This window comes from Asparagus officinalis, chromosome 10 (genome assembly GCF_001876935.1).
Source record: "Asparagus officinalis chromosome 10, Aspof.V1, whole genome shotgun sequence".
Lineage (NCBI taxonomy): Eukaryota > Viridiplantae > Streptophyta > Magnoliopsida > Asparagales > Asparagaceae > Asparagus > Asparagus officinalis.
In genome coordinates this window covers 42,463,299-42,475,903 of record NC_033803.1, presented here as the reverse complement: position 1 = coordinate 42,475,903, position 12,605 = coordinate 42,463,299, and the positions used below count along the sequence as shown (strand labels likewise).

The 12,605-nt window shown below is 38.4% G+C and overlaps 1 long non-coding RNA gene across 2 annotated transcripts; it reads left to right on the top strand.

The window, feature by feature from the left end:
• Positions 9,312-9,988, top strand: LOC109825766. 2 transcript variants are annotated; one of them, XR_002243092.1, is made up of 3 exons: positions 9,312-9,453; positions 9,521-9,581; positions 9,667-9,988. It is a non-coding gene; the product is annotated as an uncharacterized LOC109825766 (long non-coding RNA). The 2 variants fall into 2 exon arrangements; XR_002243091.1 differs by having other exon boundaries at positions 9,664-9,988.

The following is a 12,605-nucleotide window of genomic DNA, read 5'->3' as shown; positions in this document are numbered from 1 at the left end:
GAGATGGTTGTAGATAAATTTTAGGCCTTGATGGTTGTCACTCAAGGTCAAAATACCTTGGTACCCTCTTGACTGTCACTGCCTTGGATGAAAATTTTAGTTTGTATCTTGTTGCCTTTGCTATTGTTGAGGGTGAGAGTGGTGAGTCTTGGCATTGGTTCATTCAAAACTTGTTAGTTGTATTCCATGGTGTCAGTTCTTTTCAGAGTTTAACAATAATCAATGATTAAGATAATGGGCTACTAGAGGTTGAAGGCACCCTAAGGGGCGGTGTGAATAGGGTTTATACTAATCTAATCCGAATTAATACCAATTAAAAACTTATTAACAAATTATCCTAACAAGAATTATATACAACAATTATATACAAGGATATGCAATATAAACAAGGGCGAAATAACATGAACCAATGGCGATATGAAATAAATGATGAACACAAATAATACACCAAGACAAACTCAAACACACAATATGATCACAGAGTTCGGTCCTTCCGACTTACGTCTTCGCTCTCCACTCCTGGGGAGAATCCACTATCACAACCGGGTTTTTGACGCTCACCCAAAAAATGTTTATACCTCACAAGTTCGGTTTTCTAGCTCACCGAAAACTCTACAATCTCACACTATTGCAATCACACTTTACACCCTCTAAGTATTGGTCTCTAGCCCGTGTTCTTCCTCAAGTGCTCGGATTTACCACCTCTCCCTAGGCTTTACTACCGACACCACTCTTTTTGGAACTGACCTAGTCTCTCACCACACACTCCTCTCGGTGTACAAGTGTATTACAAAGTGATTTCACAAATTAGGTTCAATACAAATAATTTGTTCTCTACAATGGATGAGAACTCTATGTAAGCTCACACTCTAAGTAACACGCGCCACAACCTAAATTATACAATATATGAAATACTAGAAGCTTAATAGGTTGTGTGTGTAAACAAAGAGTAAAATGAAATTTAATTCAATTCAATCTCGCTCAAATATATAATAGACAAAATAATAAATAGCTAGAAGATGAGTTAAGAAAACTTCTCCAATGAAAACAAGAGGGAGAGATGGATGAAGTTGAAGCCTAAATCAATGAGATGATCTTCTCCTCTTGTGGAACTTTCTTCACAAAATAAACTTGTAAAAACACACTTAGACAAAACTTAAACACTTTTAGAAACTCTCTTAAACTTGTTTAAAACATTCTCTTGGTTGGTTAAGAGGACTGTGGTATGATGAGGTATATATAGGAAACCCTAAAGTCAAGAAGAACCCAACAACAATGCCAAAAAGCCCTCAAAAATCACAATCAGGAAACTAGTTGTTACAGGCAATGACTACATCGGCGGTCGACTGCTAACCAAGTCTCGGTCGATCGTGAACAATACTGACAGATTCTAAAACCTGAAAATCTACGTATCTAGCTTTGTAAAATAAATTAAAAATAGTAAATCAACTCCAAAAATCATGAAATTTTGAGAAATGTTTCTAGACATGTAGAGGAATATGTTAGAGAAATAATTTCTAAAATATCACTTACCATTGTGAGAAATAAATATTTTAAAACAGATATTACAAATTCTAAAATACTGCTAAAATACTCAATTTTGTAAAATCAATTCAACATAGTAAATCAACTCTAATAATAATAAAATTTTGAAAAATGGTTATAAACATGTAATAGAATATGTTAGAAAAAGAATTTTTCAAATTACATTTTTTATTTGTGAAAACTCATCTATTTTATAAAAACATGCACGGACATGAACTTATTAAAACTTGATTTTGTAAATTCAATTAAACATAACAAATTAACTCTAAAATTAATAAAACTTTGGGAAACATTTATAAAGATAAAAAACATTTTAATGAAGGAATTTTTGATATATCAGTTCGTATTTGTGAAAACTTACTATTTTGCAAAACTTGTAAATACATGTGTACATAAACTTCTTGATTTTGACTTTTGAGTTAAACAATATTTTGAAACCTTATAAAATAATTTTATAGACTTAATAAAAGATGTATATAATTATTGTTAAGTCCAAAAACCGATAACTCAATATTTTATCAAAATTACTCAAAATTAAGAATTGTGTGTATGTGTGATATTGAGCTCTAAGTATAAACACACAAAGTATCAAAATTACTCAAAATTAAGAATTGTGTGTATGTGTGATATTGAGCTCTAAGTATAAACACACAAAGTATAAACCTAAACTAATTGTACCCAAGGTGTGTATGTGTGATATTGAGCTCTAAGTATAAACACACAAAGTATAAACCTAAACTAATTGTACCCAAGCTATTTGATCTTAAATATGATTGTATTGGTTGCGGATGAAGCTTAATCTTGAATATGACTTGATGTACAATTGCTTCATACCGATATTCCGTCAACCTCCATTTAATGTGATCATTATGGCGTAATTCCATCCAACCTCCAACAAATATTTCTGTAGATTACCTAACAAAATAAATGCAAATGCTCGACACATGTTGTTAGGAATTATTTATAATTATCAAAACAAGATTAGGGAGTAGGTTCATAAACATGAGACCTAACAAGGCTAACAGAGGTAGTCTTTATTTTGTTACCTACTACAGAGCATAGAGTTTGTGTGAGGCATCTTTGGAAGAATTTTAGAAAATACTTTAAAAGGGGATTTTTATGAGAAAACTTTGTGGGATGCATCTAGAGCATGCAGTTTTGAGGAATACAACATGCATGTGAGCATAGTAGATCAAGTTTCATATGCAGCTTACAAAAGACTGACTTCTGACTTCTAACAACACTTTGTGTGGTCTAGATCTAAATTCAATACTGTTGTAGTGAAGCGCTAAATTGTCAACAACTTTTCTGGGTCTACAAATTCATGATTATTAGATGCTAGATTTCTTCCTGCAGTTGATATTATTGATAAAATTAGATCTAAAATGATGGAAAAGTTCAATAAAAGGAGAAAGCACGCAAGAAAATGGAAGGGCAATTTGGTTCCTTATGCAGATAGTTATTGCCAAGATTTGAGCAAAAAGTTAGGGGGACATCAAGTCAGGTATACAAGTGATGCTGAAGCTGAAGTGGAGAATGAGTTTGAAAGAAAAGTGGTTAATCTTGAATATCGTACACGTAGTTGTAGAAAATGGCAGATCACTGGGTTGCCATGCATTCATGTTGCTAATCTGATTGGAACAATATGGAATACAGATTGGTCCTAATTCTGTTACAATTATGATAGTGTGGATGTGTATGCAGTTTATTCATGTTAACTTATTTTCATAATTTCATTTAATTTCATATTCATGTTGCTAACACTTATGTATTTTTATGTAAATGCAGCTATAAATTGTCATATAAAGACTCTATAGGGGTTCTACCATCAAAGGACCAGTGGAAAATATATGCAAAAGATTTTACAATAACCCCTCCACATACGAAGAGGTCAAGAGGAAGCACAAAGAAGAAGAGGATAAGAGGGAAAGACGAAGATGATCTCGGTAGAGAGAGACCATCACGAGTGAGCAAAAGGGTTCACACATGCAGTAGATGCAAAGGCCTTCGACATCACGAGACCAAATATAAGCAACCTATAAATGATAGTGATGGGAGTACTCAACATGTACAAAATCACGCACAAGACCAAACAAGTCAACTAGCAGGACCAAGGTGATGTAAACATTATTTTTCATTTATTTTATCTTAGATGCTAATACGTGCTTGTTCTTTTAAATTTATTGGAACAAGGGGAAGCAGAAGAAAGATGTCTGTTGTTAGAGGAGGAAGGGGTAAAAGGCACATTACTAATGGTGTGCCAACACCATCAGCAACAACCCTTTCAGCAACATGGGAAGAAACAGCATCGCAGCCCGCATCAATAACACATCCACCAACACCATCAGTGCCAGAATCATCAGCTACACAGCCAATAGCTAGATCAACCAATTGGTGCTAATATTTTTTGTTAGCCAAGTAACTTTTGTGTATATGCTCAAGTATGGAGCAGTTGTCTTGATCCATGGCTATTTTTTGAAGGATAAAGCTTTGAAAGAGACAAATTTTGAGAAATATTTAGTAAAAACGATCGTTTTGGCTAAATATTTAGCAAAAACGATCCTTTTTTTGCCAGCTCAACAGAGCTAGCCGAAAAAAATCGATTTTACAAAATATGAGCTTCAAAACGCAAGGGATTACTAGCCCGGTATGTTTAGAGCCTGCTAATTAGCGCTTAATACACCGTGAGTTTTTGCAGTAGCAAAAAAAATATGTATAAATTAAAAAATAGCACAAAATCAATTAGGAGAAATTTTTAAAACAGCCCATTTTTTAATTTTATTGTGCAAAATCGACCGTCTCACAAAATAATTAGCAAAACCGACCGAAAAGGGTCGGTTTTGCAATTGTGGAACTGCACGGGACTACTAGTCCCGTGTAGGCTACCCCACCAGCTCCCCTCTTTCGTTCTTTTTTTCGTTCTTTCTTTCCTTCTTCGAGCCGCCGCCGCTCTAGTTCGTGACCGATCCTTCGACCCCCGCCGCTCTCGTCTTCGAGCCTTCGACCCCCCCCCAAAAAACCCTAGCCTTCGAGCCTTTGCCGCCGACCCCGCCGCCGCTCTCGTGACCGATCCTTCGACCCCCGCCGCTCTCGTCTTCGAGCCTTCGACCCCCCCCCAAAAAACCCTAGCCTTCGAGCCTTTGCCGCCGACCCCGCCGCCGCTCTCGTGACCGATCCTTCGACCCCCGCCGCTCTCGTCTTCGAGCCTTCGACCCCGCTGCTGCTAAAGGTATTATAGATCTATAGATTTTAATTGGTTAATTTCTGTCAAAGTTTTAATTTTTATACTGGGTTTCTGGTTGATTTTGGGGTTCTGGAAATGGTTTTTTTTGATAATTTGGGAATTTGATGGGGCTTTTTTGTTCTTTTTAATTGATGCTAATTTGAGTTATTTATTGGATTTTGTTCGTTGAGGGGGATTGTATAGGTTGAATAATGTGATATAATGTGATATAATGTGATTTGGGAGTTAGGGTTTAGCCATTATTTGGGATTGATTAAGGTAATAAATTTGATGTTGATTTATTCAGATATTAATAGATTATTTGCATATGATGGACTGTGTATTTTCAGTTTCGATGACGAACTCCATACCCATTATTTGTTTCTTTAATGGGAGCCTCGGCGTCGGAGTGAATAATTTGCCGGTGTATGATGGAGGTTCTCGGAAAATGTTCATGCTATCTAAGTCGTGTAATTTTGATGGAATGACTAGGGAAATACACAGAGTTACTAAAATTAAGAAAGAAGAATATACAATTAGGGTGTTCTTCAACTGTCCGATAAATGAGAGTAGAACTATTGCCGTGGAGATTACCGAAGATGAGGAATTGAATGACATGAAACAATTAGTCGAGAAGCAAGCGTCAATTGAGTTGTTTATTGAGAAGTATCCGATTCAGGAATTTGCCCAAGTTTCACGACCTCAAGGAGAGTTTTCTCGGATGCTTGACTTAGACAACGAGTCGATTGGTTTTATGACATCTCCAAGTCAAGAGCCATGGTCTCAACCACAACATTTAAGTGAGTATTCTATCGGTGGGACGTCAACTAATATATTTAACGACGCTTCAGGTCATGTTACGGGTTACCCACCAGTCGGAGCAATTATAGAAGATGAAGCAGATGATGATTCAGATCATTTTGAAGAAGATGGCGTGCAAATTGATAGCATGCATGTGGCAGCTGGAATCGATGATGACGCCCGTTGGATGGAGCAATTTAACGTTAACAATGATTATGTGGAAGCTGAAGATCCGTTGCCCGACGAGTTTCATAATGAGGATTGGATAAATACTTCTCAAGCTGGATTTGTTGATGTTGGGCCAAATTTACAACGACCTGAGGACTTCACTTTTAAAAAAGGGGATCTATTCGAGAACAAGGAGGCACTGATTTTTGCAATCCGAGAATGGTCCATCAAGAATCGGGTCAAATTAAAGCCGGTAAAAACTAATGCAACAAACTACAATGTGAAATGCTTCTTTAACGATAAGAATGAAGTAGAGAACGCAAATGAGCAAGATGAGAGAAATAAAAAATGTCCTTGGTTGCTAAATGCCGCTGTGAGAAAATCATCAAATGGGCAATTTGTAATATGTAGATATTGCGGACTTCATACATGTTGCAACCCGTCGGTGGATGTCGATGATTATTCTGCATCTTCTTCTTATATATGTAAGCTAATTATGCCTGAAGTTAGAGCTGAACTTGATCTGAATGCAAGTCAGATATTTCAGAGGGTATATGACATGCGGGGGATTAAGATATCTAAATATAAGGCATATGATGCAAGGAGGAAAGCGTTGTCTAAAATTTTTGGAGATTGGGAAAAATCATATGAATTACTTCCACAGTATCTTGAAGCTATCAAACGAAATAATCCGGGTACTGAATACGAAATATTATCCGAAGAGATTGCACCGGGTATGGAGAGGTTCACTCGCGTGTTTTGGGCATTTGGTCCTGCTATTAAGGGCTTCACTTTTTGTCGTCCGCTATTGAGCATTGATGGTACACATTTATATGGAAAGTACAAAGGCGTGCTTCTTGTAGCGACCGGTGTAGATGCAAATGGCGGGTTATTTCCTCTAGCATTTGCAGTCGTGGAGGTGGAGGATACGTCTAGTTGGAAGTGGTTTTTTGAACTTATATACAAGTGGATTCCAAGTGTCCGTGCGCCAAGAATAATTACCTTTATTTCGGATAGGATGAAAGGAATTATAAGGGCGTTACATGAGGGTTTTAGTGCACCACATCACCATCGATATTGTTTAAGGCATATAAGAGATAATTTCAAGAAAAAACACGGTGAGATTAATTTGCAAAATCTTTTGTGGCAAGCCGGGTGTGCGACCGACACATTAGTGTATGAACATTGCAGGGAGAAAATCAAGTCTTTGTCATTAGATGCACATAATTGGATTGAAAATAACTTGAAGCCTCAATTCGAGCATCGGTGGGCATTATGTAAGGATGAGGGTGTGCGGTTTTGCATGATGACGACTAATTGCTCCGAGAGCTTTAACGGCGTTCTTAAAGGAGCACGAGCTATGCCAATACAATCTTTGGTTGCGAGAACATTCTATAGACTAAACGCATACTTCAACAAAAGGCGTGGTGATGGCATAGACTGGACAACACGTTACACACCAAAAAATGAGTCCATTTTGCATAGAAGAATTGAGGCAGCAAGATCATGTCAAATTACTGTATTCAACGACAACGAATGGCAGGTACAAGATTGTGACGGTATCTACACCGTTAAACTATTTGATGTTGATTGCACTTGCACATGTAACATACCACAACTCCAAAAAATACCCTGTGCACATGTGCTTGCGGCTTCTTCTAATCAGCCGGGAGGTGCTAGAATTCCCAGAAATCGGTATTGCTCGCCTTGGTATTCAACAGCTCACTATCAAAAGACATATAGTGAGAGTTTTCATCCACCTGATGATAGTCGGTATTGGCCTGAATATAATGGACCACATATAGTTCCACCTCAGTACCGGAGACAAGCAGGTCGACCACGATCTGTGCGAATTAGGGGAACCATGGATCAAGGGCGAGAAGGAGTGGTCAAGCACAAAAAATGTAGTCTTTGCAAACAACCGGGACATACTCGACCTCGTTGTCCATCTAGACACAATAGATAGCAACTAATTGGTAATTTATATCATTTTTTTATTTTTATATACTTTAATAAAGAAACTGAATTACTATATGATTGATTATTGACATGTGTATAATTGTATGTGCAGGTTTGTACACCATGGATCCTGGGCCGGTTAGTGATGAGGTCTTATATGACCAGGCTCAGCATCGTTCACATATTATATCCTGTACAGAGGTAATTCAGTTACTTTATAATTGTAATATTTGCATTTACATAATATTACATTCTTATACTATCATTTGCTGTACAGAGAGGTCCGAGTATCGTTATGGTTGATCATAGCCTCAGCCATAGCCGTTGGCGGTTAGAGGATGAGCGTATCATAGCAGCTGTGGGACGGGCCGGCTTCTTGACTTGTTCAAAGCTTCGTTGGATAAAGCTCGATTGGCCCCTACTCATCGCGTTGATGGATAGATGGAGACCTGAGACCAATACTTTCCACTTCCGGATGGGCGAGGCTACCATTACTCTACAAGATGTAGCCGTGATACTCGGTCTCCGTATAGATGGTCCGTGCATTACCGGCACTGATAGTGATGTATGGCCTCGAAGATGTGAGGAGTTGTTAGGTGTAGCTCCAGAGACTATGCCTCGAGGAACTATTAAGTTGAAGTGGTTGAGAGAGACCTTCTCAGTACCGTTGCCTGTTGATGCCCCACAAATTTTGGTTGACCAACATGCACGTGCATACATTATGCACATGATTGGTACTATATTATTTCCAGATTCAAGTAAAGATAAAGTGCATGCGAGGTGTGTGTATTTATAATATGAATCTGTTTTTCATTGAATTAGTTTATTTTAATAAATTGGAATATTGTGAATATGCTAGGTGGTTACCACTCCTCGAGGACTTGGACGTATGTGGTACAAAATCGTGGGGTAGTGCCGTTTTGGCGTATTTATATAGAGAGATGTCAAAAGTGGCACTTATGCAAAACAGTGAGCTTAAAGGGTGTCTAAGCTTATTGCAAGTATGGGCATGGGAGAGACTTCATTTGAAGCCGAGACTATGCACACATTTACAATTAGATGGACAAATTCCACTGGGATGCAGGTATTGTATTTTTTATGTAGCGAATATTAATGTAGTTATCATTGTGGTACACCATGTATGACAAACATTTTTTTGTAGATGGAATGTCGAAAAATGCTATGACGAGACCCCGGCTAGACAATTGGATTTCTACCGGAATGAGCTTGACCGTATGAAGATTTTTCAGGTAATTCTCACCGAAAAACATGCGCTTTTTTTTCTACATACTGAAAACCCAATTCTGATATGCAACTGCAATAAATTATTGTAGATGGAATGGGAGCCCTACACCCAATTTCTACCTCAGCTACCCCCAATATGCACAGAATACCAAGTTGTATGGAGAGCTAGAGTTCCTCTTATATGTTTGGAGATAGTAGAAATGCATGTACCGGACCGCGTGCTTCGACAATATGGTCTTGCACAACATGTTCCGCAGTTTGTTGAAAAGATAGAGAGGAAGGCAAAGAAAGGAGACCAACAAATAAACAGGATGGTCGTGCATCAAGCTTTTATACACAGATGGCATGATAGACATTTTTGTATTGTCACCCAAATTGAACCAACTCCTCGGGAATCAGATTACTACACTTGGTATTGGGACATAACCCGAAGATGGATACTTCATTCGACCACAATACCGGTTGAGTCGCAAAGAGGATATGTGCCCCGGGGTATAGATGAGAGAGAATTAGTAAGTATTTTCATATTTTGATTTAAGTCCATTTTTATTGGTACTTTATGTGTTGAAAAATTTGCAGGTATCAGCAATAGATGAAGTTCAAACTCTTGCAAATCGTGGCTTGGAATTGGCTCGAGCAGGTACGATAAAATTAAATCTCAAATTTACATTCTGTAATATCAAATTTAATATGAAATTTTGTTTTTGAACTATCTATCGCAGCAGATAGAAATCCCGAAGCACATGAACATGTATCAATATATCAGGCTATAATGCAGAGGCTTCAACAAGCCTTACACCGAACTCACGAAGATCGTCATGATGGACGGGAGGTAAGGTCATTCGTATATACACGACAACAGCGACAAAGTCGAGGACGACGCAGAAATAACGATGAAGCTGGACCTTCCCAACGTGTCGACGATGGAGCTGGACCGTCACAACCACAAACGCAACCGGATCACGAACTCGTCGAAGGGCGGTATGGAGGACGACGAAGCCAAAGGAGGAGGAGGAGAGTTCTTGGATGTATGTAAACTACAGGTTATATACATTACAAAACTATTTAGGGATGTGATTTTTGGATTTGTAGTCGATAATATCGTGTGATATGTTTGATTTCTAAGTGGGTTTGTGGTGTTATTATGTTGGATTTGTTAGTGGGAGTTTGTGGTGTTATTATGTTGGATTTGTTAGTGGGAGTTTGTGGTGTTATTATGTTGGATTTGTTAGTGGGAGTTTGTGGTGTGATGTGATTTGTTTGATTTGAAATGAGTTTGTGGTGTGGTGTGATGATGTGATGTAATTTGTTAGTGGGAGTTTGTGTGGATGTATGCAACGGGACTACATGAAATACAGTGGTGAAATGAGTATGTGACTTGTTAGTCGATGTTTGTGTTGATGTATGCACAGGAAGTGCTTGAAATGCAGCCAGAAAGTGCACAAAAGTGTGCACAGCAAGTGCACGGGACTGCTAGTCCCGTGCACTTGGTCTGGGGCCTGGCCTCTCTGCTTAAAAGTCGGGACTGCTAGTCCCGACTTTTAAGCAGAGAGGCCAGCCGCTGCTCAAGACCAAGTGCACGGGACTAGCAGTCCCGTGCACTTCGTAAAAGACGCTCCGCTGCAAAACCGACCCTTTTCTTCCGAAAAGGGTCGGTTTTGCTAATATTTTCCGGTTTATGTCGATTTTGCCTATTAAAATTAAAAAATGGGCTGTTTTCAAAATTTCTCCAATCAATTACCTAGGAAGACGTCCTCAAAAACCCAAGCCTCCAGACCTTGGACAAGCTGTAGCCCCTCCTCTTGCTCGCCCTCCCCATCACCGCCATGAGCGTGGTTGTCTACCTCCGTCCTTTGCCTCGTCCGCCTCACCCCCTCACCCTCACTAGCAGTGCCCTCTCCATCGGTTTCACCAACATCATCTCCCTCTCCATCAGCTTCTGGCTACGAAAACGACGGCGGCCAACAAAGACAAGGATAAGAAGAAGCCCGTCCGTCGCACTTCTCATGCTGGACGTCATGTAAAATTTTCCTCATCCCCTTCTAAATTTAACCCTCACAAAAATGTACCTATTACACATTTAACCTTTTTTTGGGTTTCCTACAAATATTGTAGTTCCCCGTTGGTTGAATCCACTACCAGCTGAAGCCTAGAATCGCCGCCCACTGCCGTGTCGGAGCAACAACATCAGTGTATTCTGTTGCGATTCTCGAGTATTTGACTCCTAAAGGTGCTGAGCTCGGCGAAAATGTCAGCAAGGACTTGAAGGTGAAGAGGATAACCCCTCTTCATCTCCAGCTGGCAATTGGAGGGGACGAGGAGCTTGACAAGCTAATCAACTGAACGATTGCTAGAGCAGGAGTTATTCCTCACACACTAGTCTGGAGCCTTGTGTTTACCGCTATTGAAAACTCACGGGACTATCAGTTAGCCCTAAACACATGGGACTAGTAGTCCCGTGTGTTTTGAAGTTCACATTCTGCAAGATCGATCTTTTTTTGCGAAAACGATTGCTAGAAGAGGTCGATTTTTTTGCTAAATATTTAGCAAAACGATCGTTTTCACTAAATATTTTTAAAAATCAGCCTCTTTTAAAAAATTCTCTTTTTTTGAAAGCTTGTTCACATAGTATTTTGGGTATAGGCTCAAGTGTTTTAATGTGTACATGATATTTTGTCATGTTAGGATCATGTCCACTAAGAAACACTTGTATACGTTGTGTTAATGTTTAAGTTATGACACGGCAATTTATTAAAAATTAGGTTTATAAGTCCATGTTTATGTATAATGTGAACAAAATCAATGTAGCACCATGTTTGTGTGATGACATGGTTATTGTGTTTATTTGGCCATGTAAAATACCTGCAAGTCAATATGAAACTTGGTTTTACTCTATTGTCCTTAATATAATTGATTTATGTATCTTGTCTATGATGTTAACAACTTCTTTATAATTGATTTATGAATAATGTGAACAAAATCAATGCAATCACATCAATATGCAAAACTATGATCAAAATCCACAAATAACATTAAATTGAACAAATAACATCAAACACATATCAATAATTCCTTTAAAAGTTCACAAATTACATCTAATTCTTCTCAAATTCCATACAATTCTTCAACATAATTTTACGTAATTCCTAAACTTGTTACATAATTTTAGCAAAAACTAACACCCATAACACAACCAAAACAATCTTCATCCACATTAAAACTTCATCAAACTTCTTAGATAACATGCTAATATCCTTTGACATTTTCAGCATTAAGCTCCGATTATCATCAACCTAAACAAAGTACCCACAACCCTTGTATGTTAAATTCCAATATTATGGGCAGCCGTAGAATCGTAGACCCTTATTCTTCCCTTGCTTGCAAGTCCTAATCTTGCTTTGTAACCCGTAAAAACATCTCATGTTAGCTCCGTCCGCACTACCTCTATTGCCACCAGCCGTGGATAAACCCCAATACTCCATTTTTAAACTGAGGTCTAAGCTAGGGTTTGAGGGTCTAAATTAGACGAGGAGTAAAGGAAATATGAAGTGGAGGCCAAGATTTGAGTTTTATGTGGGTCTTCTATGGGTTCCAAAATATTACCATTAGGGGGAAGAAGATGAGATTCTTAATGGGTTTCATGCCATTGAATGCGGGTTTGGGT